This window comes from Macaca nemestrina, chromosome 16 (assembly GCF_043159975.1).
Source record: "Macaca nemestrina isolate mMacNem1 chromosome 16, mMacNem.hap1, whole genome shotgun sequence".
Lineage (NCBI taxonomy): Eukaryota > Metazoa > Chordata > Mammalia > Primates > Cercopithecidae > Macaca > Macaca nemestrina.
Window position 1 is genome coordinate 86,096,899 of NC_092140.1, and position 26,019 is coordinate 86,122,917.

General features: G+C 42.3%; 1 protein-coding gene across 1 annotated transcript in view; it reads left to right on the top strand.

Annotated features, from left to right (window-relative positions):
- LOC105491751 (forkhead box O1) overlaps positions 1-26,019 on the top strand; it is a 111,446-nt gene that overhangs the window by 2,102 nt on the left and 83,325 nt on the right. The gene's annotated exons all lie outside the window — the stretch shown is intronic.

Here is a 26,019-nt window from a genome sequence, read left to right on the forward strand (position 1 = left end):
CGAGGGAGCGATGCCTCAAAGGAGGATTTTTGCCATTTTTGCCTTATAGAGAGTGGCCAGTAGAGACTTAGCGTGGGGGCAGGCATTTCCCGACTCCGAGGAGAAGGCCCGGGGCGGGGGGGTGGCCTCGGCCCCGGGGAGGCTTCCCGGGGGCGGGGTCCAGTCGCCGCGCGGCCTCCCCAAGCTGACAGTTTCTCACTGTCACCGGTGGCGGAATTGCTGTAAAGGCTGTCTAGTTGAGCTAAACACCTTTTTTTTTTTTTTTTTTTCATCCCCGCTCTGAGACGGAGTCTCGTTCTGTCGCCAGGCTGGAGTACCGTGGCGCGATATCGGCTCATTGCAACTTCCGACTCTCTGGTTGAAGCGATTCTCCTGCCTCAGCCTCCCGACTAGCTGGGATTACAGGCAAGAGCCACCACGCCCAGCTAATTTTGGTGTTTTTAGTAGAGACGGAGTTTCACCGTGTTGGCCAGGATGTTCTGGATCTCCTGACCTCGTGATCCGCCCGCCTCGGCCTCCCAAAGTGCTGGGATTACAGGCGTGAGCCCCTGCGCCCGGCCGAGCTAAACATCTTTTTAAACAAACCTTTCCTTGCCTCTCATATTGACTCCACAGCATAATAAAAGATTGGTCTTAGCTGCGCAGTTGTTAACACCAAGGTTATTTTACATACAGTGTCATCCCTGTGGTTAATGCGTGTCAAAGAGGTTAAGTTACTCACACCATATTGAAGTTCCTGGAGAAGGAAAGGAGTTCAAGATTCATTTTATTTTTTCCAAAGTGTGTTTTAGAGTAAAGGTATCACTTATCGCTTCATTACGAGGCATTGCATGCAATTTTACCAAGTGTTTCAAAAAGGTAAAGTGCCTTCTTACCTTTAAGCTCGGCATATATTCTATTAAGTCACAAAATCGAAATTGTCTGCTAAATCTTGTTTTACTTAACATTTGAATTTAAGTACTTACTTGCTCATCTATCAATTCCACTTCAACTGTTACAGAGTATTAGCCATTTAAAAAAAAATATTCCCCCCCCCTTTTTTTGCATTCAAAGTACAGTGTGTACTTACACCATTCTTCAGTCCTTGGAAATGGATACAACCTACTTCAACTTGCTGGAGTGCCTTTCTTTAAAGATAAAGGCAGTGTTTTGGGATATTTTTAGTTTTGCGTCTCAAATGGCATTGTCAGAGTGTTAAACTAGGAATGTGACTTACACTTTTTAAGATTTAGGTTTTTAAAAAATAGATTCTGATGTTAAATCATCTTTACAACCATTTTATCAGGTTCTTGTTCTGATTCTTTGAAAAATGCAAGAATAATTTAGTTTTTTTTTTTTTTTTTGATTTCTTTGCCAGAGCTAGGAGACCTGTTAAATTATCTGTCTGGAATTGGAGGCCCTTGGGCAGCTCCCAGTGGGAGCCTAATGGGGCTTTGCTTTGGAGTAGGCTGCTTTTCTCAAATGAGTAAATGTTTCAGGTGTAATGTCAGTTGGTTTAAGTCGGATTACAGCAAGTGCATTTTCAGTTTGAGTAAAAGGGTATTTTAAGAAGAAAAGAAACATCCTGAGCTGTTGTAACTCATAACTAGTCTTCTGGTTAGAGTTTCATAAAAACGAGTTACTTGTTAAAACCAAGTTTCACTCTCAGATCTGAAAGACTCCTGTTCTAAGAGTCATAAAAGAGAAATTTTACTATGACTTTTTACTTAAATCCAGTTTTTAAATGCAAATCAACCAAAACTTAACTGTTTTAGGACTGAGGAGACGTTGCTTTGGAACAAAATATTTCCTGTGATTTACTACTGGGAATTAGGCTGAATCTTTAATTAAATAGTTTCTTGTGTGCTGCTTCCTGGGGCCTGCCTGAAAGTTTGAGTCATTTGCATAGGACAAACCAGTTGGAAAACTGTTAGTGAATTCAAAAACTTTTAATGTCATTCTTTAGATAGTTAAGTGCTGGTTATATTTGAAGGATATGCATTTCGTGTTTGTGGGGATGGTATGTTAAATGTCTTACACTTGTTTTAATATTGCCTAGAATTGCTATAAGGTCACACACAAAGTGGAACCTAAGACTTTTGGAAAACCCGGGATCTTCTAAATCTAGTGCAGTATTTATAAATAGTGAAACTTCATTTCCATGACCTGTTTTCTCACATAGAAAGCCTTCTAAAGCTTGGGAAGTGGTATTGTGAACTCCGATTTTTTTTAATAAATGGCAGTTTTGAGTTGACTCTTCTGTTTTGATATTATTTAGAACAGTTTAGATTAAAAGAATGACTATACCACTTAACTCTTGTTACATAAATTTTTAGATTGTTTTATTAGAGGCATCCTCTTTGATTTTAATTAAAGATAAATATTTATTTTATTTATTTATTTTTTTGAGATGGAGTCTCGCTCTGTCGCCCAGGCTGGAGTACACTGGCGCAATCTCGGCTCACTGAAACCTCCGCCTCCCAGGTTCAAGCAATTCTTCTGCCTCAGCCTTCCAAATAGCTGGGACTGCTGGCACGCACCACCACGCCTGGATAATTTTTGTGTTTTTAGTAGAGAGGGGTTTCATCAGATTGGCTTGACTGGCCTCGAACTCCTGGCCTTGTGATCTGCCCGCTTTGGCCTCCTGAGGTGCTGGGATTATAGGCCACCATGCCTGGCCCCAAAGCTTTTTATTCTTAAGATAAATAATTGGGAGTGATGTTTCTTATTTGGCCTATGAACTGACAGTGGATTTGCTTATATTTTGAAATAAATATTTATTCTGTAATTTGGGTATAATCTGTAGGTGAGTCATTGAACCAGCCACAGAGATCCTGTTAGAAGGATGGCTGCTTTTCTGTTGCATGGTCACATTTGACTTAGAGAATCCTGGTGAGACCGAGTGGTTAGAGGATCTGAGGCATCTTTCCTACTTCTGGATTGTTACTGAAATTACCTTAAAGGAAGCCTTGATAATCCTGTATATGTACCTGGGGAAGCAAGAATGAGGAAATAATTTAAAATGGATGGGGGGATTATACAGCTAAATGTAGCATCATATTAAAGGCTGAAAGTTACCTGAATATGTCTGACAGCTAAAAGATTTTGTTCAGAAGTTCCAGAATAGATGCCAAATTGGAATACTTTGTTTCATACTCCAAAGAACTTTACTTTTTACCATGGTTTTGTGGCAAGTCCGTGGTTTAGGGGATGGCGAGAAGAGTGGCCTCTTTTTGAATGATACTAAGTTTTTGTTGTTGTTGTTGTTTTTCTGAGATAGGGTCTCACTCTTTTGCTCAGGCTGGAATACAGTGGCTTGATCTCAGCTCACTGCAACCTCTGCCTGCCCCTGGCTCAAGTGATCTTCCCACCTCAGCCTCCTGAGTAGTTGGGATTACAGGCATGAGCCAATGCTTATGGCCTAGTTTTTTTTTTTTTTTTTTTTTAAGTGACAAACACTGAAATACTGAAAATAAGGCATTTTAATTCTTATGTAAACTTAAAAAAAGGTAAAGGTCTTCAAGACCCCAAAATCGCTGAAAAGGTGTCACATTGGCAGCAGACACATAGATTTCATGCTCCGCACACACAGGGAATCTTCTCAGAGGTGATATGAAATGGGGATGAAGGGGAAGAATATTCAGTGGCAAGTTAGAATCCCTTGTAGACTCTGAACATGTTGCCTGTCCTTGTGCTTCTAACCCCTTCATCCAAGCATCTAAACTGCAATTTTGTATTAGACTTTCTAAGATAGCAGCTGTATTTGGCTGGAATTTCTTTGGGGAAGCATGAATGATTTGCATTTTTCTGGAACACTCTGCCCTTGGAAACTACCCAGTTCCCTGGCATCATGGGAATTTACCCAGCCATTCTTTTGTCCTATATGTGCTGTAGCTTTGGGACTTTCTGGGGATCCTCTTGGAAAGGCAGTGTAAATACCACATAGTGATTGGGGAAGGCAGAATTTTCAATTGTGTGGGAGTTGGTCTGCTTCCCTGCAGTTCAAGATTTGCCTTTGCCTTTGTGGCAACAACTTGCAGAGACTTGCCCAACCCCCCAGGATCTCCCTGGGGTGGTATAACCAACCACCTTTTCTTGGTGCATACAGAATTCTGTTGCCTCTGGTGGTGTTCCTCAGCTGTGAAACAGAAGACCACATGTACTCGAAAAAGTAGGTATTTTGGTGCCTAAGGGATATGCTGTGTACAAATACTTAAAGTGTAAATTGTGGAAGACATCTTCCTCTTTGCCAGTTGCTAATGAGGATGAACAAAAATTAAGTCAGTGGCACAGAAATTCTTTGTAGGTATTACTGCTTGTTATTTGTAGTCTTGTAAGGAACATATGAAACATGAAAAATACATTTTTGTATGTTGACTATTTTATATGGTTCAGCCTTTTAAAAAACTTGCTTTATTTATTAGCATCCCAGTTTACTCCACTCAGTCTTCTCCCTGTGGTTTATCAACTTGTAGGTTAAGTACCGCCAATAGTTGAATCTTGGGTTGACTTTTTCTTGCCACTTGGCAGGAATTTGGGCTACTTTTTTTTTCTTTCATCCATTTTTGTATAGTTTTGATAAAAGCTAAAAAGGAAAACAAAAAAGCAAGTTAGTTTTGATATTAAGCCAAATACAACTGAAAAGATATATCTGCAGCTCCTTATCATATAATTTAGTGAATTTTACCTTCACTTACTACTTTAAAAAGGGCATAAATTCAAAATGTGTCCTTTATTTCAAGCCATATTGATTACAGGAAAAAAAAAAAATCAAGGGAGAGCTGTTTAGGGAATTAGCCTATGTAGCCCCCAATTCTGGTTTTTGTTCTGATGATCCGTGAAGCTGCAGTATTTATGGGAGTTGGGGGCATGTGTGTCTAAGTCTTCCTTTTCTTTTCTTCTTCTTCTTTTTTTTTTTTTTTTGAGACGGAGTCTCGCTCTGTCACCCAGGCTGGAGTGCAGTGGCCGGATCTCAGCTCACTGCAAGCTCCGCCTCCCAGGTTTATGCCATTCTCCTGCCTCAGCCTCCCAAGTAGCTGGGACTACAGGCGCCCGCCACCTCGCCTGGCTAATTTTTTGTATTTTTAGTAGAGACGGGGTTTCACCATGTTAGCCAGGATGGTCTCGATCTCCTGACCTTGTGATCCGCCCGTCTCGGTCTCCCAAAGTGCTGGGATTACAGGCTTGAGCCACCGCGCCCGGCCTTTTTTTTTTTTTTTTTTGAGACAGAGTCTTGCTCTGTCATCCAGGCCTGGAGTGTAGTGGTGTGATCTGGGCCCACTGCAACATCTGCCTCCTGGGTTCAAGTGATTCTCCTGCCTCAGCCTCCCGAGTAGCTGGGATTAGCGCCACCACACCCAGATAATTTTGTATTTTTAGTAGAGACAGGGTTTCACCATGTTGATCAGGCTGGTCTCGAACTCCTAACCTCGTGATCTGCCTGCCTAAAGTGCTGGGATTACAGGCGTGAGCCACCGTGCCAAGCCTGAGTCTTCCTTTTCTTTTTCTTTTTTTTCTTTTCTTTTTTTTTGAGATGGAGTGTTGCTCAGTTGCCCAGGCTGGAGTGCAGTAGCGTAATCTTGGCTCACTGCAAGCTCCACCTCCTGGGTTCATGCTATTCTTCTGCCTCAGCCTCCCGAGTAGCTGGGACTACAGGTGCCCGCCACCACGCCCAGCTAATTTTTTTTGTATTTTTAGTAGAGATGGGGTTTCACCGTGTTAGCCAGGATGGTCTCGCTCTCCTGACCTCGTGATCCACCTGCCTGGGCCTCCCAAAGTGCTGGAATTACAGGCGTGAGCCACCGTGCCCGTCCAAGTCTTCCTTTTCTTAACTTTGCTTTCAGAAATCATTTCTTATCTTGGATTCCATTACAGTGGTCCTCCTGCCATTTGGCTTCTCCAGTGGGTTCACTTATTTTCCCTTCTCCTATGCTCATTCATAAGTGCACCTCAGGACTAGTTGTGGACTTTTTCTCTGTTATTTTCTTAGATAACTTACTCTGTTGCCTTGTGTATCTAGTTACCTAAAGGCTCTGGATGTCCCACTTTTATCTCAAATCCAGTATATCTAAAACTGAACATACTGTATTTCCCCCTGCCCTCAGATGGCTCATTTCAAGGTCCCCAGTTGGGTTAATCGTCTAGTTAGGTCTCCGTAGTTTTCAAACCTTGATGTCCTCCTGAGCACTCTACTGGTGTTTAGTGTTCCCAAGTCTGTTAACTCTTCTTTCTCAGGGTCTGTTGAGACTTTCAGTTCCCACCCCCTAACCATTCTCCTAGTTTAGCTTTTAGTATTTCAGGCCTAGACTCTCCTGTCCCCAGAGCTTAGATCGTCTTGTGCCCCAAAATTCTGCAGATCTTGCTCAGTCTGCAAGGCTCAAGTCAGTTCACCAACTTGCAATCTTGGCTCCTACCCAGAGGAATTTTTGTCCTCTTAGTGAATATTTGGTTATCTTTTAATTCATGCTGCTGTGTATTATATATAATTTAACTTTAATGTCTGTATGTCTTGGCTTCTCAGTTATATTGTAAATATGTTAGGAAAAAAATTCTTTTTTTTTTTTTTTTTTTTTTTTGAGACGGAGTCTCGCTCTGCCGCCCAGGCTGGAGTGCAGTGGCCGGATCTCAGCTCACTGCAAGCTCCGCCTCCCGGGTTCACGCCATTCTCCGGCCTCAGCCTCCCGAGTAGTTGGGACTACAGGCGCCTGCCACCGGGCCCGGCTAGTTTTTTGTATTTTTTAGTAGAGACGGGGTTTCACCGTGTTAGCCAGGATGGTCTCGATCTCCTGGCCTCGTGATCCGCCCGTCTCGGCCTCCCAAAGTGCTGGGATTACAGGCTTGAGCCACCGCGCCCGGCCGGAAAAAAATTCTTTCTTGAAACATGGGTCTTTTATATTTCAGCTTCCTGTGTGTTGAGAATATCAGTCTGTATCATGTGGGAATAATTTAAGAAGTAATATAACTAAAGAACAGTTATTTTATTTTCAACAGATTGTCAAAGTACTTTTTTTCCATTTATTTGTTGAATGATTACTGTGTACAAGATGTGCTAGGTACTTTTGAGTGGTAGCGATGACTCAAAACATAGATCCAGTAGGAAGACTAGATGCAACGTGTAAATAACTATGATATGCAGTGGGAAGAGTTAAGTGTCTTAGAGAAAAATGAAGTTCTGTATTGGCCATTGAAGCAGGCATTGAAAATGGGAGATTGGGCCGGGCATAGGGAGTCACGCCTGTAATCCCAGCACTTTGGGAGGCCAAGGTGGGCAGATCATTTGAGGTCAGGAGTTAGAAACCAGCCTGGCCAACATGGCAAAACCCCATCTCTGCTAAAAATAGAAAAAATTAAGTGAGTGTGGTGGCGTGCATCTGTAGTCCCAGCTACTTGGGAGGCTGAGGCAGGAGAATTGCTTGAACTTGGGGCACGGGGTTGGGGAGGGCTGAAGTTGCGGTTAGCCGAGATCCCACCACTGTAGTCCAGCCTGGGCAACAGGGTGAGACTCCCATCTCAAAAAAAAAAAAAAGCGGGGGAGATGGGAGATTGTTCCCTTATGATTTTGCTATGAAAATTTTCAAGCATTCAGCAAAGTTGGAAGAATTTCTGCTACCTTTTCTACTAATAACATTTCATTATGCTTGCTTGATCATATATCTGTGTAAATGCACATCTTTCTGTCCATTAGTTCATCTTATTTTCAAGATACATTTTTGGGATGGTGGACTGGTATTCATAAAGGCCTGAAAATTCAGAAATTATCGATTTCTCTGAGTGCGAGGTCGGGAGATCGAGACCATCCTGGCTAACACGGTAAAACCCTGTCTGTACTAAAAATACAAAAAATATTAGCCGGGCCTGGTGGCGGGCGCCTGTAGTCCCAGCTACTTGGGAGACCCAGGCAGGATAATGGCGTGAACCCAGGAGGCGGAGCTTGCAGTGAGCTGAGATGGCGCCACTGCACTCTACCTTGGGTGATAGAACCAGACTCCGTCTCCAAAAAAAAAAAAAAAAAAATTCTTGAGTGATAGGCATATGAAATACACACACAGTTTGAGAAGTATAGGTAGGAAGGACATGTTATGAAAATAATGCTGTGTTACAGACCAAATTTATCAAATGATATCTTTGTTTTTGCCAAATAAGAAATTATGAAAATATGATTACATTAAAAAAATTTTAAAATGCAACTTCTTGGGAACACACTTGTGTAAATATGGAGTCCTGTGGAATGCAGTTTAAAGCCAGTATACTACAGTTGATTTTGAAACTGACATACGGAATTTGGCAATATGTAGAACAGATTATGTAATTGACTTAATGTGAATAGTTGGCATTTATAATGTATTTAGCTTTTTGCTTGATCTTTTCTTTAAAATTAACTTCAGTGAGGCCCAGTGTCCTGGTAGCAGAGTGATTCAAATAAAGATTACTGTTAAATGTAAGTCTTGCTTTTTTGAAAAATGAGAAATTCTGAATTGAAGTTAGCAATTTCAAAATATATTTAAGGCAATTGTGAGAGAAGGTTATATTGGCTTGAAAAGATATTTCAAAATGTAAATGTCAGTTCTAATATTACATTAGCTAAATATTAGATATCCTTGATAGCTTTCTCATTGTAATATTTATCTTCTCACTAACCCAAATGCAAGAATGAAGATTATAATGGGGTATTTCAGTAGATCCAGAGGAGGTTAAATTTGGATAGGCCAAACCCAAAATTGACACCATGCAGTCCAGTAGGACTGAATATATTCAGTGTTAAGTGTACTTGGAGTGAGTCTGACTAGCTCATGTTGAACCAAAAGGTTTATGCAGTAAAAACGGCATTGTGGCACATCAGAAGGCACAGATGCAGATTAAATAACACTCATCGGCCATTTAGAAATGACAAGTGTTTAGGAAAGCTGTCTCGGCATGGTGGCTCACACCTGTAATCCCAGCACTTTGGGAGGTTGAGGTGGGTGGATCACTGGAAGCCAGGAGTTGGCCTGGCCAATATGGTGCAATCCTGTCTCTACTAAAAATACAAAAAATTAGTCGGTGGTGGTGCATGTCTGTGGTCCCTGCTGCTTGGGAGGCTGAGGCACAAGAGTCCCTCAAACCTGTGAGGTGGAAGCTGTAGTGAGCTGAGATTGTGCCACGACACTCCAGCCAGGGCCTGGGTGACAGCAAGACTCTGCCTAAAAAAAAAAAAAAAAAAAAGAAATGTAGAAAATTATTTTACTAATATGTTTATCCCTATAGAAACAGACATTTTATTTAAAAGGTACACTGCTGATGAGGGTCGGGGGGACAGTGAAATAAAAGTAAATGAGAAAGCCCACTACCATGAAGTTTTATTACGTGTCTAAGTTACCTTCCACGTGGAGAAAATAGCTTTCAAAGCGCACCAGGATCTCATGCTTGTATGATTGTTAATGATGCCGGGCAAAACTAGTCAAAACCAACCAGGAAACAATATGGAATTGGCCAGTCTAATTTTTTTTTTTTTTTTTTTGAGGTGGGGTCTCACTCTGTCACCCAGGCTGGAGTGCAGTGGCCTGATCTTGGCTCACTGCAACCTCTGCCTCCCAGGTTCAAGCGATTCTCCTGCCTCAGCCTCGCAAGTAGCTGGGATTACAGGCACACCTGTAATAGTAGAGACCACCAGGCCTGGCTAATTTTTGTATTTTTAGTAGAGATGAAGTTTCACCATGTTGGCCAGACTGGTCTCAAACTCCTGACCTCAAGTGATCCGCCCACCTCAGCCTCCCAAAGTGCTAGGATTACTGGCATGAGCCCCCGTGCCCTGCTGACCACTATTGATGTTTGTAGATCCAGTGAAGTTCAGAATTACAGCTCATCTTTGGTCTTTTAATTTCTGTAAGTAAAGATATTATGTAAAACATATTCATCCTTCAACTCCTTTCTCATCTTGGTTCTAATTTTGAAGGGAAGAAATGTAGTAGGGTCTTATCTCCCTCAGGGAAGGGAGGTAGATCATTTCTTTCAAGATAGCCTATCTCGGCTGACCTTAAGTCATAGGAGTTCTTTAATTCTTAGAGACCTCTGCCTTCTCAGAGGCCAGTACCACCTCTAAAGTGTTGTGGCCCCTTGGTCTACACTGCAGCACCCCTCATCTGGGAAGTGCTGTTACTTCCAACAAGCCCCACTGTATCCTTTATACATCTCTGGCCAACCACATAGAAAACTTTCCAGGCTGTCAACTTTTTCAGTGTGACTTGGTTCCAGCATCTGTATACAGATCTTCAAGACCTAAAAAAATCTTTTTTCTGCCTTGATGTATTTTTCTCCCTAGATGATGTTTGTCTTAATAACAATGTCATTCATTCTTTGTGCAGTTGAGTTACAGGGCTGGTCCTAATGATATACCCCATGAGCTTAAGAGCCCTGGAGCCCCTACCCATCGTATCTGATTAAAGCAAACCTGTGATGAGAAAGAGGGTGGAAGAGAGGCCTTCCCTTGTATCCTTTTGTTCTTTTTTGTTTGATTGAAGATATTTCTTGGATAAACAGTTTTTCTCAATTGCTGTTCTAACAATCTGGAAAATATAGGTCATGGTTTTGTGAATCTCTGCTCTTACCATGTTAGAGATATGATAAAGCATCCAAGTTGAGGGGAAAATACATGTTTCTGTTTACAACCATGGTTTCCCCATCTTGAAGGTGTTAGAGTACTGCCTTTGCAAGTACTGCTGAGTACTTACAAAGTACTTACAAATCTTAAAGTAGCTAAGTGAATCTGGCATCAGGAAAGGGAGGGAAGCTCAGTGGTTGCATTTTGTAACTGCAGTAAAAAAGCCAATGTGCATGATTAATCTTCTAAGTCTTATTTGGGCATAATAAGGAAAGGAGGAAGAGGGAACCAGTTTGGATTATGTGGGAAGATAAAGATTTCTTCAGTGGTTTGGTATTCTGAAGAGTTAGCTGAGGTCTGGAGGCACTGGGCTTTGTCTCTTCAGTGTTTCAGCCCTCTCCTTTCATATTGGTTTTTCTTTTTTAATTAAAAAATTAGTGCATTTCCTCTGCGGGTACCAGGCGCAGAAGCCTGCCATGCGAGTGGCTAAGGGAAAAACCCCTTTTTGAGTGAGGAATTCCCAGCACAGAATGAGAGGGTCTTCATTTTTGCAGCAGTGGCAAGGGTGAGAGTGAAAAGGCATCCTGCCTTCTGTATCTGAAAAGAAATGCATTTAGAGGTTCAGCATGGTGGCTCATGCCTGTAATCCTAGCACTTTGGGAGGCTGAAGCAGGTGAAGCAGGTGGATCATGAGGTCAGGAGTTCGAGACTAGCCTGGCAACATGGTGAAACCCTACTTCTACTAAACCCACAAAAATTAGCGAGGCGTGGTGGCGCGTGCCTGTAATCCCAGCTAGTCAGGAGGCTGAGGCAGGAGAATGGCTTGAACCCAGGAGGCGGAGGTTGCAGTGAGCTGAGATTGTGCCACTGCATTCCAGCCTGGGTGACAGAGCAATACTATGTCTTGGGGGCGGGGGGAAGCATTTAGATTCAAATTAAGTTTGGAGAGATAAATTATAATTGAATCACCTAATTCCCAGGCTTGTGTAAATATTGTGTCCTTCAAAGCTTGAAAACAAAATAACCACATAAATATTTGGGAGTGGTCCATACAAGTAAACTTCAAATACTTGAGACATTTTGGTTGCTTGGAAGCAAGGTCAAAGGAAATGGTTTGCATATGGTTTAGCTAGAAGCTCTTATTTTGGCAGATTCTTGAGGTAGTAATAGTCACAATGTGGATTTTATTCTATTTTGACATGAGAAAGTTTTTTTCTCTTCTTTTTTTTTTTTTTTTGAGACGGAGTCTCGCTGTGTCTCCCAGGCTGGAGTGCAGTGGCGTGATCTCGGCTCACTGCAAGCTCCGCCTCCCGGGTTCACGCCATTCTCCCGCCTCAGCCTCCCAAGTAGCTGAGACTACAGGCGCCCGCCACCACGCCCGGCTAGTTTTTTGTATTTTTAGTAGAGACGGGGTTTCACCATGTTAGCCAGGATAGTCTCGATCTCCTGACCTCGTGATCCACCCGCCTCGGCCTCCCAAAGTGCTGGGATTACAGGCTTGAGCCACCGCGCCCGGCCGTTTTTTTCTCTTCTAACCTTCAGCATAAGGTTGCATAAGTAACATCAATATAAGTATGTTCGGTCACCATAATTTTGTATCACAGATGATGTGCCTTAATGAGCTGTGAGGTTTAATTTGCAGAATCAGCAGTTTGGGCTGGCACGGTGGCTCATGCCTGTAATCCCAGTACTTTGGGAGGCCTAGGCAGGTGGATAACCTGAGGTCAGGAGTTTGAGACCAGCCTGTACCACATGGTGAAACCTTGTCTTTACTAAAAATAACAAAAATTAGCCAGGCATGTTGGCGGGCCCTCAGGAGCCAGAGGCAGTGAGCCAAGATTGTGCTGCTGCACTCCAGCCTGAGTGACAGAGAGAGACTCCATCTCAAAAAAAAAAAAAAAAAAAAAAAAAGAATCGCCAGTTTGTCACACCAGTAGCTTTCAGCCTTGCCATCATACTGTACTGTGATTTGAATATAGGAGAAAGTGGACTCTCTTGAGTTACAATTACCTGGTCTGTTTGCAGCAGAACTCTCTCTCTGCAGGGCTACCTCCTAAACGGGGAGGGAGGAGGGAGGAGAGGGGAACTTGCAAAACTTGTAAATATCAACTGGGGTTGTTTGTGTACTTGGCACCAAGCTGGTTGCATTGGAAACTTTTCTCTCTGGATGGGTAGGTATGTAGGCCATCATGAAATTTACATGTGATGAATGGGAAAGCTTCCTGTGGATCATCCTACCCTGAGAGTTCTGTAATCTGTATGACTGAATTGGTCTCTCCCCTTCAACCTTTTAGGATTTAATTTTCTCTTCAGTGGCCCATTATGACATTTACATACGCTGAATTTGAAAGATTCCCATACTCCCAGTCTCTTCTGTTACCGGTGTGCCTGGAGCAGTTTGTTGAACTTGTGAAATTTGTGAGATAGAATGAATTTTGTAGGACCTGGATTTACTTATAATAAATTATGTTTATATTATAAGTAAATGTATATTTATATGTTATGCATTTGTATTAATATGAAGGCTTTCTGATGATAAAACACTTTTTAAACATTTAGCAGTTGATGACTACATTTTAGAGGTTATCAGAATGTTTTTTTTTTCTCTCGAAGTATTTGGTATAATTAAAAAAAATTCATGCGAAGGAAATTTATCAGGGTTAAAGATTCCTGTAATTAGGCATGTTTTGATGTTACTGACATCCTCCTTTCTGGTTTTGGAGTGGATACTTTCCCTGCTGTGACCTCTGTGCCCTGTAGTGGTTCTCCTAGGGAATCACATTCCAGTAATTGTGGATATTTCTTTAAGGTGCTTTGTATTTCTTGAAATGCCATTTTGATACTTTCAGTGTTCTGAACTATACCTAGAATGTACTTTTTATATTAAAAAAAGCAGAATCCGTCCAGGCAGAGAGAGTAGTGTGTGCCTGTAGTCTTGCCTATTTGCAAGACTGAGACCAGAGGATCCCTTGAGCCCAAAGGCCAGGCTGGGCAACACACCGGGACCATGTATCTTCTAAAAAAAAAAAAAAAAGCAAAACTAGGCAAGGCGCAGTGGCGCACACCTGTAATCCCAGCACTTTGGGAGGCCGAGGTCGGCAGATCACTTGAGGTCAGGAGTTTGAGACCAGCCTGGCCAACGTGGTGAAACCCAGTCTCTACTAAAAATACAAAAATTAACTGGACGTGGTGGTGGGCGCCTGTAGTCCCAGCTGCTCGGAGGCTAAGGCAGGACAGTTGCTTGAATACAGGAGGCGGAGGTTGCAGTGAGCCAAGATTGCGCTGCTGCACTCCAGCCTGGGCGACAGAGTGAGACTCCATCTCAAAAACAACCACCACCACCAAAGCTAAACAAAAGCAGAATCCAGATTATTAAAATAACAATTTAAAAAGCATGATTGTCACAGGCTTCAAGAATTACCTGCCTGCTCTTGAGTGTTTGGTTTGGAATCGACCTGTCCCTGTGCTTGAGGAGTAGACCCTCAGGGTGTCACTGCCCTTCTTTGTGATCTCTTTTTAGCCTATAGTTGTTCGTGTGGTGCCTAACTCAGAAATAAACATTCTTAATATGTTTAGCTTAATTGAGATTCAAACCTCTTAAAAAGTAGTTTTGTCAAGAAGCATGTGAACCAGAGAAACTCCATTTTGAATAGGAGCTGGGTAAAATGAGGCTGAGACCTACTGGGCTGCATTCCCAGACGGTTAAGGCATTCTAACTCACCGAATGAGATAGTTAGTTGGTCAGCGCAAGATACAGGTCATAAAGACCTTGCTGATAAAACAGGTTGCAGTAAAGAAGCCAGCTAAAATCCACCAAAACAAAGATGGCCACGAGAGTGACCTCTGGTTGTCCTCACTGCCACGCTCCCACAAGCCTCATGACAGTTTACAAGTGCTGTGGCAGTCAGGAAGTTACCCTATATGGTCTAAAAAGGGGAGGCATGAATAATCCAACCCTCGTTTAGCGTATCATCGAGAAATAGCCATAAAAACGGGCAACCAGCAGCCCTCGGGGCTGCTTTGTCTATGGAGTAGCCATTCTTTTATTACTTTACTTTCCTAATAAACTTGCTTTCACTTTACTCTAGGGACTCGTCCAGAATTCTTCCTTGCGTGAGATCCAAGAACTGTCACTTGGAGTCTGGATTGGGACCACTTTCCTGTAACAGTTTGAATGTTAAAGTTTGTGCCATTGCATTCTTTGGTGTGATTGCTTTATTTTGAACTAGAGGTGGAGAATATAGGGATGTGGAATAAACTGAAGGGAATATATCAGTACAGATGGAGCCTATAATTTATTGTGAATTCTGCTTCCTCACAAACAATTGGAGGGTATATGTTTGAAGTCAGTCAGTTTCTGAATTTATTACCTAATTTGATTGTATGCCTTATACATTATATTTCTAAGAAAAAAATTAAAATAATTACGCTCTGCGATCTCATTTAACGATGTAGATGATCTTGGGTCATATAAAATGCTGAACATATAGGAGGACCCTACTTAATCATTTCCTTTGTGATGAAAATAGGGACACATTTCAATCAAAGACAAGCTGTTAATGGTTATGTTTCTTAGACTAACCATGACTTCCGCCTGTGTTTATGGCAAGAAGGGACAAGGAAAACACTTTCATCCACGGAAGTCATCATCAATTCTGTCATGATTGACAACTTGGGGGCCTCCAATTAAGCCTCATTTACACTCCCCACCCCCCCATTTTTGTTTTAGAGAATTCATTTTAAAAAGTGTATTGGGAGGAAGAAGTAATTAAGTCAGAGAGATAAAATGAGAACTTGAAACACTTCAGATTCTAGGGTAATGCATCAGATTGATTCGTTTCAAGACAGAATTGTCTGTGATCCTTAACTGTGTGAATACACTCCTGGGATTTGAAATGAAGACACCCCCTTTCCACTTAGTCATGTGCCCTATGAAGCTTGTTTCTGTGTGGCTTGCTGAGACTCACTTAAAATGACATTGACTTATATTAAATCTTAAGGTTTGTGATGGGCTTTTTGCACAAAAGCCCACTTCTCCAGGGGACATCCCTGCTCCCTCAGTTTGCTGTCTTGTTACTCTGGCCTGAAACAAGTTAGCCACTTTTCCGCAGACCTGCACAAGGCACATCACATGAAAGGCTGTTGATTAGAGCATAATGACTCGTTTGGTCATATTTATTGTGCAAATGAACCTGAATGTTACTAGGACAGCATATCCATGTAGGCTTAGAAAACTTAATTTTTAATGCCTGTTCTATCTTTCATCAGGCTAAAGCTTTTGGATTTATGGTTATTCATACTAGCTATAAATAAATTAATAGTATTTTGGGCTGGCCAGATATGGGGTATGACCTTTGACATCCTGCTTGGCTATGCCTGGGAATTTGACATACTTCAATTTAGGTGGAATTCCCTTGTTTTGTTTCCTGTGGTAGTGTGGGGAAATACACATTTTGGCTCCTTCAGCAGAGGAAGACAGGAAAAAAGTAAAATTGGAATGCACTAAGAAAGTATTAATGATTTTATTTCTGCTGTGTATAGTTGAATGCACATGCTTTTTATGGAAGCCTGAGCCTATGAAAATAGTGCACAATAATGAGAAAATGCTAACAATCATATTTAGGTTTTGCGTTTTTTATTTGGATTTATTTTTTGACTAGTTTGACATTTTAGTGTTTTTGAACTGTTTTGCATCTAAGTATACATGGTGGAAAGAACTTTTTGTGATGCCTTTACTAGTATTGTCAGTACAAAGTATCAACAGTTGGGAAGAGCTACAAAAAGGAACTCTTAGCCAGTTTGTATTTTGACCTGAGGAAGGGAGTGTTCTGCTGCTACCAGCTAAAAGTTTATGAGTGTGCTTCTGTTTCCTGAATGTAATCAGAACCTCCATCAATAATTATCCCTGTGGGGGAACACAAAATGGCTTTCCTCTACTCTAGGTTCTTTGAGCCAATAATTAAATTGACATAAGGCAGACTAACAGGATAAAAAAAATTGTAGTTTCGTATGCATTGGTGACTCGAAGAAGAGTCAGATGATTGAAGCTTATAGAGCATCTTCAGCTATAAGTTAATGGGGATTATACAGATAAAGGCAAAAAGAAAAAGAGACTCTTACCACTCTTGCTTTGACCAGACTCTGCAGGCAGAGATGTGGGAGCCCAATGTGGTAAAAAGTTTTAGCTGCAGCTGGTGTTTGTCAGGGTCTCAGGATCCTGCAGCTGGAGCAGTCCTGGAGCTAGTGGTGTCCCAGCCAGTGAAGGATGCTCCACATTGGGCACCAGAAGCTATATGTTAGGGAAAAATGGCTTTCCCCCACACTTCTAAGTTCTTTGGGCTGGGCCGTGATTTAAATTGACACTAGATAGCTGGGCAAGGTGGCTCATGCCTGTGATCCTAGCACTTTGGGACGCCGAGGCAGGTGGATCACTTGAGCTCAGGAGTTGGAGAGCAGCCTGAACAACATGGCGAAACTCCATCTTCCCTAAAAATACAAAAACTAGCCAAGATGTGGTGGTTCACGGCTGTAATCCCAGCTATTTGGGAGGCTGTAATCCCAGCTGTTTGGGAGGCTGAGGCATGAGACTTGCTTGAACCCAGGAGGTGGAGGCTGCAGTGAGCTGAGATCAAGCTATTGCACTCCAGCCTAGGTGACAGAGCAAGATTCCATCTCAGGGCAGGGGAGGGGAAGAAGTAAATAGATTGACACAAACAAGGTAGACTCTTACAGGAGAAAATGTCATTTTATTTATACTTATGTTTGCACAAGAGTCCCACAATATATAATGCAGGTTCCTTGATTGAAGCTTATATTGTATACTGAGCTGCAGAAAATAATTAGGGTTTGAGGTTTTTGGTGGGGTGGTGGCCACACAAGTTATAGGAAGATGAGGGGAAGAATTATATGGTGAATAACAATTGTCTTGCTCTTGGGGATAAAGTCTCTCAGGTAATAAAAGTTGTCTGGAGCAGCCCTATTCCTGGTACAGATACTTTACTAATGTAGATTTCCTTTATGGATGCAAATTTCTTTTACAAAAGGACAGCTTTTCTTGTCTACTCCGGTGTCTGCAGTTTCTCAGAATAACCAGCTCAAAATACGCCAAGGAAGTATATTTTGGGTGGCATATTCTGCTCTCCTACAGTCATATTTTGGGGTAGTGTGTCCTGGGTCCCAACATCCCTTTTGAATTGTTACAAAGTTCAGGCCGGGCACGGTGGCTTACGCCTGTGATCCCAGCATTTTGGGAGGCTGAGACAGGCGGATCACTTGAGGTCAGGAGATCGAGACCACACTAGCCAACATGGTGAAACCTGTCTCTACTAAAATACAAAAAATTAGCTGGGCATGGTGGCACATGTCTGTAATCCCAGCTACTTGGGAGACTGAAGCAGGGGAATCGCATTAACCCGGGAGGTGGAGGTTGCAGTGACCTGAGATTGCACCACGGCACTCCAGCCTGGCGACAGAGCGAGACTGTCTCAAAACAAAACAAAAATGAATTGTTATGAAGTTCAAATATCCAAAATTCGATGAAGCAGAGGGAAATTGCTGAAGCTAGAATTTTATAATATTCACCTTTTAGAAGTCACAGTAGTTGGCCGGGTGCCGCGGCTCATGGCACCAGCGCTTGTAATCTCAGCACTTTGGGAGGCCGAGGTGGGCGGATCACAAGGTTAGGAGTTTGAGACCAGCCTGGCCAACATGGTGAAACCCCATCTCTACTAAAAATACAAAAGTTAGCACTCCAGCCTGGGTGACAGAGCGAGACTCCGTCTCAAAAAAAAAAAGTCACAGCAGTCAACTTTTGCTTTAAAAAAGAAAACCATAATTCCCTCACACCCCCCAAATAATCAATTAATAGGCTTGCTTTTTGTTCATTAATTTTTTCATTTCCCATCTAAGGCTGATATCCATCATAGACTAGTTAAAAATTTAGATTGGGGGGAGTCTATCTGTTCTTTTCTCAATTATTCACTAAATGAAGAGTGCCATGACTTTTTTTTTTTCTTTGATACAGAGTTTCGCTCTTGTTGCCCAGGCTTGAGTGCAGTGGCGTGATCTCAGTTCATCACAACCTCCGCCCCCTGGGTTCAATAATTCTCCTGCCTCAGCCTCCCGAGTAGTTGGGATTACAGGCATGTGCCACCATGCCTGGCTAGTTTTGTATTTTCAGTAGAAATGGGGTTTCTCCATGTTGGTCAGGCTGGTCTCAAACTCCCGACCTCAAGTGATCCACTCGCCTCGGCCTCCCAAAGTGCTGGGATTACAGGTGTGAGCCACCGCACCCGGCCAGTGCCATGACTTTTGAGGGTGCACATCTAAATGGCTGATGTTAAAAATGAGTACTTTTTGATAACCTCCTACTCCCCTTCCCTAGTTTTTCATCCCTTCTTTGCTTTCCTTCTCATTTTCAGCCACCTCATTTAAAATATTTGACTTGAATAAATTTCTCTAACTTTAATTAGATGAAAAGTTTTTTTAGTCATTGCTGGTTGCTGGTGTGAATTTTAAGTTTGCTAGAACAACCCTATTTTACTTATTACTGCCTTTAGAAATAGTCATTGTTATTAATAGAACTGATCCCATTTAGAAATATTTGCAGGTGGTGATGATACACTTGAGCCTGGGCATGCAAGTCACTTTAAGGCCCATAAAGAGGAAATCCACAAGGAGGATGACTTAGGGGAGTGAGCTAAATAGAAGTTACCTCTGTGTATTTTCACCGTTTAAACTGAAAATATGTAAGTATGTGTTTGTCTTACCGTAGTTTTACTACCTTCGTTGTGTCCTGGTAAATAGGACCTTTAAAATGGGCAAGGAAAGGGAGGGAAACAGTTTTTCTGGCATCTGATAGTCTGGAGGTATAGATGTAAATTTCTACTGAAACTGCACCTACCCAATCCTTTTCCTACTGTGACATGTTGTTAACTCACACTTGACTTTTGGGAGGAGATAACTACAAACTCATGCAGAAATACCAAGGTGTGAGGTAAGAAATCATAGCCATTTCAGTATTCTAGATGTGCATGTCACTGGCTATTCTCATTGAGCTAAATGCCTTTGTGTTTTCAGTGTTGTCTCGACTCTGTCGCCAGCGGTAGTCTGGTTTACCAAATTCTGCAACCTTCCTGCATCATCTGTGTAGAATGCTAAGATTAGTAACTTTGAGATGAGTAGTGTTGGCTGCCTTCACATTCTGAAGTTCTTAATTTTAACTTCTAGCTTAGAGAATATGAGACCATGGACTGGATGGAGAAGTCTTTTAACGTTATTAAAAGGAGTTAAAATTCTCAGGGTGGTTTGGTTTTTGTGCTTGAATGAGGATAGGAGAGAATACTGCCGTTCTCTGTGTTTGGGTGAATAATCCCAAAGACATTTTATATGTTGAGAGTATAGAGGTTTGACCCAGTCAGACCGGGCATTGTATAAGTGGGATGTCCAATACCAAGCTCCTGTAAAACACTTTAGAAGTTCCTGAACCATCATTGTATGTGTGACCTGGTATATCTCACTGGACTCATGTGCAGATCTTATGTTGTGATTTTTTTCTCCGGCTCTGGTTAGATTTGGCTTTTACTCTTATCTCTGGCTTCTAATCGGTCCTCCTTTCATTCTCCCACCCCACTTTTCTCTCCCAGTAAAATTTTCCTTTCTGTTAGAGGCAGTAAAGTCCTCACTCTTCCTTGTCAGTTCACATGGAAACTTTGCCTATTTGGCTCCCCTTGGGGTGTGGTGAGGTGAGAGGAAGAGTCTAGTCCTGTGCTAATCGCAGATTGTTGGGGATGTGTGTTTCAATTTCCTTTTGTCTCAGTTTCCCCACCTGTAATTTTGGAGCATGATAATGGGCCATCCAGTGCTAGTGTCTGCAAAACTTGCTTCGAGATCACTGGATGAAAGGTGCTGGTTAGATGTATTTACCGGCATGCCCTGGGAGGATGTCTTTAGATCACTACGGCATTTCAAAACCCATGTTGGGGTCACATCAGAACTATCGGAATTCCCTCTAGCATATTTGCTCTTTATAATGCCCTCATGAGCCTAACCTAGATCTGTAATTTTGCAGTAAATATTAGGAGTTTTTGGTTCTGTTTCTACATTGGTAACCAGATAATTCATATTTAGACAAGTCACATCACTGCTGTACTAGCGTCGTCATCTGTAAAATGGGGATAATGATACTGCTGGGAAGTACTTGTAGGACAAGTTGAGGTGCTGAAAGGAAGGAGCTGTGTAATTATGCTGTATTACATATTTTAGCACTAGCCAAAATACTTGGACTTAAAACTTAGCAAACCTGAGATTCTGGGGCTTTCATTTTTTTTTTTTTTTAGATTTATAGACATTAGGATTTTTTTTTTTTTTTTTTTGAGATGGAGTCTCGCTCTGTCGCCCAGGCTGGAGTGCAGTGGCCGGATCTCAGCTCACTGCAAGCTCCGCCTCCCGGGTTTGCGCCATTCTCCTGCCTCAGCCTCCCGAGTAGCTGGGACTACAGGCGCCCGCCACCTCGCCCGGCTAGTTTTTTGTATTTTTTTAGTAGAGACGGGGTTTCACTGTGTTAGCCAGGATGGTCTCGATCTCCTGACCTCGTGATCCGCCCGTCTCGGCCTCCCAAAGTGCTGGGATTACAGGCTTGAGCCACCGCGCCCGGCCAGACATTAGGATTATATAGAATATTTTTACATAAAAACATAAGATCAGAACCAAAGAAAGAATCAAAACCTTTAGACCTATCTTTCCTGGCATTCCTAGTAATTGTGTAGCAAGTTTGATAAGGGTGCTCTGGTAGTCTTATATTGTTTTTCTGCTTTGAAAGAACTTCTGATGGGATGGGGAAATAACCTGGCAGCATGAGAAAGTGGAATATAAAACTGTATATCAACTGATTTCAATTATGTGAAGTATCTTAGGCTCTACTGTATAGCTACACTTGGGAGGAAATACACCCAAAGTTTGCAGTGGGTTGTATTTGGAGTGTGTAAATATGGGTAAGTTATGTATGTATGTATGTATGTATGTATGTATGTATGTATCTCTTTTTCTTTTTGTTTTTTTCTTTTTGAGATGGAGTCTCACTTTGTCACCCAGGCTGGAGTACAGTGGATTGGTCTTGGCTCACTGCATTCTCCGCCTCCTGGGTTCAAGCAATTCTCCCACCTCAGTATCCGGAGTAGCTGGGATTACAGGTGCCTGCCACCACACCTGGCTAATTTTTCTATTTTTAATAGAGACAGAGTTTCACCATGTTGGTCAGGCTGGTCTCAAACTCCTGACCTCGAGTGATCACCTGCCTCGGCCTCCCAAAATGCCAGGATTATAGGCATGAGCCACCACGCCCGGTCCTGTATTACATTTGAAGTAACAAACACTTCTAATAGAAACATTAACAATTTTGAAATGAAAATGCTGTTTGTGGTTTTCATACTCTCCTCCTTGAGAGAATTTTGGATTCAAGGAAGTCAAACTTGAGATTATTTATATTTTTTATTTTTGAGACAGGATCTCACTCTGTCTCACCCAGGTTGAAGTGTAGTGGCATAGTCTCGGCTCACTGCGACTTTCACCTTCTAGGCTCAAGCCAGTCCTCCCACTTCAGCCTCCCAAGTAGCTGGAACACAGGTGCACGCCACCATGGCAGACTACTTTTTTGTATTTTTGGTAGAGAGGGTGTTTTGCCATGTTGCCCAGGTTGGTTTCGATCTCCTGAGCTCCGGCAATCCACCTGCCTTGGCCGTCCAGAGTCTTGGGTTTACAGGCATGAGCCACCCTGCCCAGCCTATTTATGTTGTTAAAGGGAAGAGCAGAGGGCTGGAATTAAACTTTTGAGGGTCTTTTATGGGATAGACAGTGAGACAGGACTGAGCTGATCATGTTAGGATTGCAAAGGGTAAGTTTGCCAAGCTTATATCTGTCATCTGATAGTCTGGATGTATAGATGTAAATTTCCACTGAAACTGAAATTTACATTTATATGTGGTGACAGGCATGAGAGAGGCCTTTTTGGAGTATAGTTGCCAGTGCATAAGTGAAGACAGACTGGTTGAGGGAAGTACACAGTGTACACAATCCATTTTGAGAGGGCATTCGCTGACTGTATGTCTAGATTGAGGTTTGGTTGCACTTGATACACATCCTAGCAATTCTTAAGAATGTGAAAAAAATCTGTAGAATTAGACCTGTTTTTCAAAGCAGTGAAGTTACACTATCTACAGAAAAGAAGCTGATATTTATTGTGTGCTTACTGTAGCAGGCACTGCTATAAATGCCTTTTATGTATTATTTAGTCTCATAAACATATAATGTAGATATTCCCACTATCCCCAGTTTGTAGATGAGGAAACTGAGATACGAAGTTGAGTAATTTGTTGAATGTTACACAGTAAATGGACTCAAGATGCCAATGGGTATTTATTTATTTATTGAGGTAGAGTATTGCTCTGTCTCCCAGACTGGAGTGCAATGGTGCGATCTCAGTTCGCTGCAACCTCCGCCTCCCAGGTTCAAGTGGTCCTCTCTCCTCAGCCTCCCAAGTAGCTGGGATTACAAGTATGTGCCACCATGCCTGGCTAATTTTTACATTTTTAGTAGAGATAGGGTTTCATCATGTTGGCCAGGCTGGTCTTAAACTCCTGACCTCAAGTGATCTGCCTCCTTTGGCCTCCCAAAGTTGCTGGGATTACAGGTGTGAGCCACCGCGCCCGGCTGCCAATGGGTTTTTAACCTAGGTCTCTGACTCTTAATCACTTCAGTTTGCTACATCAAAAAGAATAATTTGGAATTTTGGAGAGAAAAACTAGGACTTAAATTTGAAACTGGAAATAATAAAGTAAAATAAAATTAACAGATAAATAATCAGTTAATTAACAGAATCTAAGCAATTAATGCACATACTGACAATCCTATGGTAGAAGTCTTACTGGCTCATCCAGCTAGTTAACTAGACTCTTAAAGATGAAAGATAGATATATATATGTTATGTAAAATATATATATATATATAAAATGAGATAGGAGATTTATATCAAAGTATTAGTGAATTCTCTTGTTCGCTGAGGAGGAAAATTCAGGTGTGTTTGTGGTGATGATTAATGAGCAGTTGGGAGGAGTTGACCAAGTAGCCCTGTTGTGGCTCATGGTGTGGTGAAGAGGAGTTGCCTGTGGTTTCCTCACCAGATGGATAGGAAGGGCTCTGTGTAGTTGGCTTCACAGTTGGCTCTGTCACCCCCTGCACATACTGCCTAGAAGATGGAGGAAAAGAACCTCCTTTTACGGGGAATGGAAACTTGTTCTTGTTGATACTGTGGGGTTGGCACATAGAAGTAACAAACACTGGCCGGGCACGGTGGCTCATGCCTGTAATCCTAGCACTTTGGGAGGCCGAGGTGGGTGGATCACCTGAGGTCAAGAGTTTAAGACCAGCCTGACCAACATGGTGAAACCTTGTCTCTACTAAAAATACAAAAATTAGCCGGGTATGGTGGCAGGTGCCTGTAATCCCAGCTACTTGGGAGGGTGAGGCAGGAGAATTGCTTGAACCCAGGAGGCAGAGGTTGCAGTGAGCCAAGATTGTGCCATTGCACTCCAGCCTGGGAAACAGAGCAAAAATTCCGTCTCCAACAACAACAACAAAAGAAATAACAAACACTGACCTGTTTGGACAGAAAAGACTTTGTTCTTGGGGTGAGATTAAGCTTCAGGAAGGCTACTGATCCTTCAGTTAAGGGACTAGAACAAAATGAAATCCTTAAGCTGTCATCCACATTTTACTAAGAACAGGTCAGCCCTTCCCATTAAGTACTGTCTCTGTTGCATGCATAGGAAACTGAGGCCAAGAGAAGCGAAGTGATCAGCTCCAGACTGGAGGTCTGAGACTCAGGACTTGGGGGATGCTAAAGCTGCCCTTCTAACTGGATCATCAGCTGAGCAGAGTGGCACCCAGGAGGGCCCTCATTGAGAAAGTCTTTTGGTTTTGCTTTGGACAATACATAGAGAGAGAGTGTAGTGTGTGGTTCAGAGGCGGTGGTAGCCAGGGCTGCCTTCAGAGCCAGACATTGCTTGGCTTAGGACTCTGCTTCCAAATAATGTTCATCCTCCCTCCCTTTCCCTTTCCTTATCCTTTAAAAGAAATCACAGTGGCCAAAAGCAATTCTTTTAATTCCCTTTACGTATGATGCTTGCATGAAGTGTGGCCCTTTAGCTTTTTCTTGAGTAAGTAGTTCCTAATAGACGGACAGGATTTGTGCTATTTTAGTGTAGGATTATCTAGAGTTATTAATGTTTGTTTTATTCAAGGAGTGGAATCTATGGCCCTTTGGGGGCAGAGTTTCTGTAGTGTTTAGAACTTTGAGTATTGTCACCAAATCCATTCAAGCTTTTTTAACTTAACCTTGGACAAATTAACATCTAAGTATAGGTTTTCTCACCTGTATAATGAGGATAGTACTAGCCGAGATTGCTGTGAGGGTTGAGGGATTAGGGTTGCCACATAAGGCAAAAGTTGCTCTCTCGACCCTGTCCTCAGTTGTTTTATTTTCGAAGATTTTTCAGATAGAAGGGAGAAAGGAAAAAACTTCTATTTAGGTCTAAATTCTTCCTCTGCTAAAGACTGGGCTAGCGGTTCTCAGCTGGTCCCTCTGACATTTGGCAATTCAAGAAACATTTTTTTTGGTCACAACTTGGGTGGGGGTGTGTTGCTACTGGCATCTAGTGATTAGAGATCAGGGATGCTGCTCAACACTGTGCAATTCATAGGACTCACCTCCCATAACAGAGAATTATCTGACCAGTAGTGCTGGCCACTATGTATATCAGTAGTGTTGAGGTTGTGAAACCCTCCCTGCTCTAGACAAAATTATTGTCTATTTCTTTTCTGCATGAAAATGCCTTTGTTCCTTACTGAGTGATTTTAAACTATTGGAATAAAAAACTGAGAGAATTCCTAACTCAGTTACTAGTGTCTTTATTTACTGCACCTAAAACTAGAAGAACGATGTGTAGGGCTCTGGACTACTGACAGGCGACACTCTGGTAGGGCCGAGCAGGGTTAGACTGTCAGAAGGTCAGACCTCCTATTCCATCAGCCCTAAGGCTTGTGACCTCTGAAGAGATGACAGAGTCACTCTGATGGCTCTTGAACCTTCTCCATATCCCTGCTTCTCTTTTTTTTTTTTTTTTTTTTTTTTTTTAAAAAAAAAAGTTTTCCTCTTGTTGCCCAGGCTGGAGTGCAGTGGCTCTATCTGATCTCAGCTCACTGCAACCCCTGGCTCCTGGGTTCAAGCAATTCTCCTGCCTCAGCCTCCCAAGTAGCTGGGATTATAGGTACGCGCCACCACACCTGGCTAATTTTTGTATTTTTAGTAGAGATAGGGTTTTACCATGTTGGCTAGGCTAGTCTCGAACTCCTGACGTCAGGTGATCCACCTGCCTTGGCCTCCCAAAGTGTGGGATTATAGGCATGAGCCA